Below are 7864 nucleotides of genomic sequence, written 5' to 3'. Positions count from 1 at the left end.
CAATTTCAGTATCTGTAGGTTCCGGAGAATCAGGCACGTCCAGCGGCAGAACCGCAAGGGCTCTCAGCCGGCCTGCCTCCTGATCTCCATCGTCAACGTGGGGGTCTTGGGGCATTAGCGCATTTAAAAGTATACCTGCAAAGGCATCCATCGCAAAAGATCCGTCAGGACGTCGCATCGCCGAGGCAACTCCACCAGGCCGAGAGCCCAGCTTCATTGCCCGGAAAGGCGGGCCCCACGGGTCATACCCCCCTCGTTGGTCACAAAGTTCCGTCAATGTTTCTTTTTGCATTTGTTGATGCATTTTTTATATTTATTCCTACACTGCTTGTATGTAATGGCGCTTTGATCACATCTGGTAGGATCGTTTTGTTTCCTTCAGAGGTTCTGTAAAACTCTTCTCGCCGTTCTCATTTCATTTCTGAGCTTATTGAGGGGTCCACCAAGGCGCCAAGTTAGGCCGTCTTAGGGAGGTTCTGCCAATAGTTAATTCAGCTGTGCTGGTAATCAGCGAGGTAAATTCTTTGGCTCTGTCGTGAATGTTAGAGGCCTGGCAGTGGCCATTCTGTCAAGCCCTCTTTTGAATGCCTCATCAAAATCATCCAATGCAGCACCCCCAGGTCTGAAGCGTCTTGGAAGCAGATACTCCTCATACCACCCCGCCGGTGCCGCACCCCTCTCGATCCCAATCGAAAAAGCAATCAGACGGTGGTCGCTAGCCGACGCGTCGGTGTGAACTAACCAGTCCACGGTGCGCCGAGTAACGCCACTTGTCGTCAAAGTGACATCAATATGGGATTCACCACTAGCGGTAGAGAAAGTGGCCGGCCCGTTAGGATCATTAAGTACCGTCAGTTCATGTTTCGCTAGGAGCTCTTCGAGTGGCTCGGGGCTGTCCTTTCCATGTCTAGGTCCCAAAGGAGACCATAGCAAGGATTGGACATTTACATCTGCCCCTATAACAATTTGCTTGCCTTGACAAGCTTCTAGGATTAGATCAAGCTGCTCCGTACAAAACAGGGTAGAGAAGCTATACTTAAAATATGCTGATATAATTACTAAAGAGAGTCCCCTGTTATCGACAATCTCTTCCACCGCAAAGAGGTCCCCAGATAGGTGAAAGAGGCGCAGCACAGTCAGCGCTGGGTCGATAACATAGACACATGACATGGCATCTTTATCAGCTTGAATTATGCGCCCTCCACTCAAACCTTGATTGGGACCAACGGGATAAGGCTCCTGTATGATCAGTATGTCCAGCTTTTCTTCTTTGGCGATGTTAAGGAGCTCTGCTGTTGTGGCTCTTCCTTTTCCCGCGTTCAGTTGGCCAAACTTAATCATTGTGACTATAATCAGTTCGGCTTTGTTCTTGTGCCACTGCGAAGAGTCGCGCTGGGCACTCAGGGTCACTCAATGAGTGGCGGCTGTTGGGCTTTTTAAATCTTGTGCACGCTGGACATTTCGCAGGTGCTTTTATATCAGGGCAGTCAGCTCTATCATGACCATCTGTGGCACAGTGGCCACAGGTGTTGATTTTTGCTGTTCATCTATTAGCCATATGTCCGTATAAATGGCATTTGTGGCATTTAAGGACTCCACAGAAGTCCCTGATGGGAAATGATTCCCATCCCATAAATAGGGGTTTGGGTCGAAATCCCGAAGGCCGAAATCCCGAAGACCGAAATCCCGAATGCCGAAATCCCGAACAGCCGAAATCCCGAATGGCCGAAATCCCGAATGGCCGGAATCCCGAAAAATAAAAAAATATAAACAATAATAATTTTCAACCAGCGGTACCCCAATAGGGGCGCTTTTTCTTCTTTTTTCTTTTCTTCTTTAGACCATGTCCGATCCTAATAGGATCATATGGGCCTCCACAGAGTGGAGGTTTGTATTGACAGATTTTTGTTTTTACGAGAAATGGATGTCAGCCACTTGCTCAACCTATTAGGTCCATACTCTGACTCATACACAAATTGAAAAACAATATGTGTACTAGCCAGACCCAGGATTCGAACCTGGGACCCTCGACTCTATAGGCCGGCATTTAAGCCACTCGGCCATCGTGAATTGGCCTCGACCATTTTTCTAGAGTGTGTAATTTAACAAGATAATTAAAATAGTTATATAAAAACTATTATTAATTATGGAGTGAAGCAACAAAATAATTTTCAACCAGCGGTACCCAAATAGGCGGCGCCTTTTCTAGAGTGTGTAATTTAACATGATAATTAAAATAGTTATATAAAAACTATTATTAATTATGGAATGAAGCAACAAAATAATTTTCAAGTAGCAGCACCATTCTCATAATAATAATAATATGTTCTGCGGAATAAAAGAGATGATATGAGAATATTAATATCAAATTATTTTTATTTTAAATTTATTTTTCAAATACAAGAGCTATTCATGTGAGGTACACAGTACACATCTGTTATATAAAATATTTATTAAACATACTAATAATAATAATAAAAACACATGTCCTCACTAATTTCAAAAGGAAATACTATGCGCAATTTCACGGAGGTAGTCCATTAATGATCGATTTTCCCGATCATTTACAACCATCATTATTCTACAATCCCGATCGATTGTTGTCTTCTTCCGATTTGGGGGAGAGGGTCAACCCCGAAGTATGGATTCTACTTGGCTTTCCATTTGACACTGTTCTTTTTGAAACTCCTCGATAATTCTATATACACCAACGTGTGCACGTCCGACCAAGTTTTTCCACCTTCTATGCCACGCTTTGATGTAATTTTGCGTACGTGATATTCCAACTTGCATCGAGTCGTAAACTGACCATAGAATTGGTGGAAATGAAGGTGGGGTGCGAGCAGCATTACCGTTGCGTAAATGACGTCTTATTCGTCCGTGAACGTAGTTTTCTTCAAACCACTGGGCAACATCAGTAGCTTCTGGTGGCAAATGAGGATTAATGGCGTCAAATGCCTCAGGGATATTTTCTGTTGGTAAAAATGCTGATATATTAGTATTTTGTGATTGTGATCATTGTCGTCACAATCATAAAATAAAAGGAATGTTTCTAAATAGGATTAGAATAGAGTAAAGTGTAAAGTTAAAGAGAGCATGAGGCATAAGCAAGGGCCATGGATTACCTGATCTTTTCAAGCTGAACAATAATTACTTCCGCAACCTCGCAACTGACAACTGTAAAATTAATTAGAATACAAGAAGGGATTACACGGCAATCCATGGTTAAAGATGTACATAATAAAGTCCTGGGCGCCACACGATCTTGAGGCCGTGAAAGATTATAATTATTTAACAATGTGGAATAAAGTGGGAACAATAAATAAAAGAGCAATTTATATACTTGACAGAAACTATATTATCGTCAAAGCAAGAGATTATAAATACATTGAAAAGGTTATTAAGCGGCTCGATATTGAAATTTGGAAATACTATAATAAATACAAGCAGCTAAGTTTGAAAAGAAACATTGAAAGAGTAGTGAATCAAATAATAATAGTTTTAAAATACCAAACTGGAACGATCAGAGGCTTCAAGCACTGCGGTTGCAATCATGCTCCGTTAAGTGACGTCCATTATAAATGTTGGGTAAAACTCGAGCGGAGCACGACTATACTAGACGACAGTCAGAATCAAAAAGCCATGTTGCTGCTTTCGCACCTTGGGACCTCTGTTTTAATCGCGTACGCTCCATCGATGTGGCCGTAGATAATCGTCGGGGTTGCCAGCGGTATGAAAGTTAGTTATGTTCATTTTGAACATAACAATGCCAATGCAAACAAATGGCGCAGTATCAGGCTAAATTCTTCGACGGTGCCGTATCAAGGTGCCAAACCATTTGCTTGGATTCTTCTCCAAATACATTGTCCTAAATGGATGAAACATGCTTTATTTGATGTTTTAAGGAATTCATTTTTCGATGCGTTTATTGCAGCCAATTCTAGATCTGTTAAAATAGTCGGTGGCTTCAAATACTATTTCATATTCTTCGCCAAAGTAAATTAAATCTTGAAACATCCGTTTATAACATTCTTCGCCTTTGCTGGTCATTAGCACATACACCAACAGTAAACATCGGTAATTTTCAAAACCGACTGGTGCGTGAATTGTATATAACTGATAAAATCTGGTTGCATTCTCCATCACTTTGCAAAAATATAGAGATATTTAAAACCAAAAAATGGAAAACAAGAAAAGTGCAGAGGAAGATAAAAAAATAAAGGCAAAAACAGCACATTTTCATGAGGCATTTGAAAGTAGAGGCAATCAAAAATAATAAAGTTTAAAAAATGGCAGCCAACATCGTTGTGCGATTTGTGAAATAATAATAAAACATTTTAATAAATTAGAATTTTCAGTGTATAAATATAGCTTCCATTCAAATTGCGTTCCAAAATCTCAGCAGGTCCATGTCCCAATTGAGATTGATGTTTTATTTAGTGACTCAGCTGATGAAGTATTTAACAGATAGGTCAATAATTTTTTAAAACCTTAGAATCCACTCTCTGTCACTCTATCCTCTTTTATTACATCAACGGTGAGATAAAGGAGTATGTTTGTTGATTATATCATAAGATTATGCACGCTGATTCAATATTTTATTGAAAAGTAAGCCTTAGTTGTTTTATTTATGCAGAAAAAGACGGGTGGCCCATCACTGTCTGGAAAGTGGCCGATCACTATCTGAGTGTGGCCGATCACTGTACTTTTTGCGATTTTTTTTTCTTTTATATTTTATATAATAACCATGTTTGGTATTATAAAATATGTACACATATATATATCAATATACATGCTTTATAAACACGAAAAAAATTGCATTTCAATAAAACCGCATTAATAAGCTTGTTCTGACCGATCAAAGCAAGCCATTCGCTTAACTGGCCCATCATTGTACCTCTTACCCTACTTATAGCAACATAATGTTTTGCCGCGATGTTTACCAACAAAATCAAAATATATTTTAGAGACCACTGGCCGCAACTGCTAACGTGAGAAACTAAAGGATTTTCAAATAAAAATAGTTAAATATTATTAATACTTACGTCTGGCGATGTCTTTTTTGATATAAAACTTATATCAGTCAGATGTTCACACAACCCCTAAAAATTTAATAAAATGTTTAGTTTTCTTTGCTTATTGCTCTATTGTTGACTTAATATGATATGCAATCATATTAAATTCGAGAATACGATCAGTAAAATAACAAAAGACTGATCTCGAACATGACCTCCATTTTGTTCGACAGATACCTGAAAATATTATAATACATGTAGGTATATAACAATATACGTTTCAAACATCCCCGGTTAACCTCTCGTCCATGGAAAGGCTCACAGACCCGAGAGAAATACACCACAGTAAATAAAATGGAAATAATTTAATCTTCCTTGGGCGGACCGGGGGTTGGGGACCACTATATTAAACATTACTTATACAATATTTATAAAACAATAAATGTGTGAATTCTTAATAAACAGAATATTTATACTTATAATACGGAACTCATACATAAATATTTGATAAATAATATTGGACCTTTTGGACCGCCGCTTTGGTTTTTGCCGAGTCTTGTCCCTCGGTAATAGGGAAGAACAAGACCACAGGTCTGGCAGCCGGAACAGATGGCCGTTCGTGGGGAGTTCTTACAGGTTGTTGTGCTGTATGAGTATTGGTGTGAGTAGACGAGGATTGTGCTCCCCTACGCGCCACTACACTCCACAATTCCTGTTTTCCACGTGTTTGATTAGTACTCGGCACTGCCGTGGATCTATCCTTAATCACAGCTTTACATGCCTCTAGTTCATTGGCCATAGCCCAGGTCTCAGTCAAAACCTTGTCCAGTTCGGTGCCGACTGCGTTTAAAGTGGCATTGGTTAATCTTTTATTGTTCTTGATAATCCCTAACGCTTTTTTTAATGTAGTCCGCTATGTTGTCAGCCCCTTTTTGTGATGGGGTTAAAGGAATGTCATTTGTTATATGATCAGATGCAGCGTCCTCTTTATCGTTAGCATCTTGCTCATTATTCTCGTTAGGGCCTTGGTTGCGGACAGACCGTTTCTCTTTATCTTTGGTTTTTGGCCTTAGCATCTGCTCTTGTCGTGCGAACAAACTCGAGCACCTCCTGTCCTGAGTCAGAGTCTCTGGATGAGGACAAGTAGCTAACTTCGGCATACGACAGCTCTTTTCTTGGCTCACTTAACACTTAACCCGTGAGACATCGGTGTCCAAATTACGGGGATATGTAATCTTAGAAACGGGGGTGTAATTGTGCACCCTCGCTCTGAAGTTGAGGCATTGAAAAGCTTGCAAGCTGCCCTGAGAGCCGAATTCACTGGGAAAATACAGCTTCGAGTTATCGTATTCAACATGCCCGCATATGCGAATGAAACACAGCTTCGGGAGGCAATATTTAACTCCACCAAGGGGCAGACGGACCTGTCTGAAACGGCCTATAAAGACATCTGCCTTAGCCATAAGGCAGGCCCAAAGACCAGCAGCTGCCACTTTGTCGCTTATACCCCGGCCCCAATATGGTCTGCCTTATTGGCGGATGAGAGGCTGTACCTGGGTTGGGACTCCTCCCCTCGACAAGACTTTGTGGGGTTAAGTGCAATAAGTGCCACTTCGTGCCGACTGCCCCCACAAAGACAGCCCGACGAGGTGTGTAGCCTGTCTAAAACATAAGTAGCCTACGCCCATCAACACAGGCCAAGACAGGCCTAAACATATTGCTTTGACTTTCTGTCACTTCTGCACTCTGTCACTTCTGTCACAGAAGATCATTCAACATATTAAAACATTGAATCTCTTATTTTTCTCAACTCTTGTGAGTAGGTAGATCTAAATATTAAAAGGAAATAGCAATGGCTACTTAATAGGAATTAACTACCTACTTATTCTGATTAAGTTATTATATAACTATTGTAATAAAAATAAAAAATGTTGTAATAAATAAGAACCTATATGTACTGTACATACTGACTATACGTTTTTAATTTTGCCAAATGCAGAAACATTCATTGTACTTTCCAAGTCATTATGAACAGATTGCCTGGCTTGTTTATTTTTATATAGTGGAGATTTCAAATTCCAAAGCCACTAATGGTTTAAATATTCCGAAACGAATTTTACGGTAGTAGCTTCGCTCCAATCGAATGTCATTTCTACGGCAACAAATGAACTTGACTAAAGATAGCTTGTTCAGACTTCTCTCGTGGTTTGTTTGGTATTTAGTGAGAGGTGGTGGCGGCCGCTACTCGACCGAAAAATTAGAACAAAATGGATTGACTCGACTAAATTTGTCTGTTCATACACGTTTGGTTTAGTTACTAAATTACTTTTCACACTTCACTCGACTAATCCGAACCGGCCTTTATACCCTGTCTTGCCTTGCAGAGTTTTTTTCTCTCTCTTTTCCCCCACCTGTACAAACTGTCATCCCAAAGGACCATCCTCAGATTCAGTAAGTTTTTAAACTGTACCGAGGGATGTAGCCTCTTTTGGAGCAAGCCACCTCCACACCGGTGACAATCTGCCAGGCCCTAAAACTCGAGCCGACCTCACTAAAGATCGCCTAATATACAAATTTGTGCATGGCAAACATTTCTTCTGATTGTATATATTTTTGTAATTGATTTCAATACTAACTATTTATATTTTATTGATAATATCTACCCATTTTTGTCGAGCTTTTGTGTGTAAATCTGCATTCTACATAGTATAGTACAATCATAAATGTATTAGGGGGTTTGCTGACCTGTGGGTCTATTCTATACCTATCGACCGCTAAAGTGATAAAGTGATAAATATTACCAAACTTAGGGTAGGTTTGTATCAAAATATTAGCACTTATTGTAACAA

The sequence above is a fragment of the Rhyacophila brunnea genome, unplaced genomic scaffold (assembly GCF_057557595.1).
Source record: "Rhyacophila brunnea isolate RB1 unplaced genomic scaffold, BYU_Rbru_1.0 scaffold_7, whole genome shotgun sequence".
NCBI classification, from domain to species: Eukaryota; Metazoa; Arthropoda; class Insecta; order Trichoptera; family Rhyacophilidae; genus Rhyacophila; species Rhyacophila brunnea.
Note: the sequence above shows the minus strand (reverse complement) of the source record.